This window comes from Myotis davidii, unplaced genomic scaffold (assembly GCF_000327345.1).
Source record: "Myotis davidii unplaced genomic scaffold, ASM32734v1 scaffold147, whole genome shotgun sequence".
Lineage (NCBI taxonomy): Eukaryota > Metazoa > Chordata > Mammalia > Chiroptera > Vespertilionidae > Myotis > Myotis davidii.
In genome coordinates, this window is record NW_006383010.1 from 14731 (window position 1) to 15036 (window position 306).

Genomic DNA, 306 nt, shown 5'->3' on the forward strand with positions numbered 1-306 from the left:
CTTGCACAAAACTTTGTGCACTCGGGCGGGGGGGGGGGGTCCCTCAGGTGGGTCTCAGCCCGGCCTGTGCCCTCTTGCAGTCTGGGACCGCTTGGAGGATGTCCACCTGCTGGCTTAGGCCCGCTCTCTTAGGGATTGGACCCAAGCGGCAGTCAGACATCGCTCTGGCAACCCGGCAGCCCTCCGGGAATGTCCACTTGCCAGTGGGGAGCAGGCCTAAGCTGCAGTCAGACATCCTTAGCACTGCTGAGTAGGCAGGAGAGGCTCCCACCACCACCGCTGTACTGGCAGCCATCAGCCTGGCTT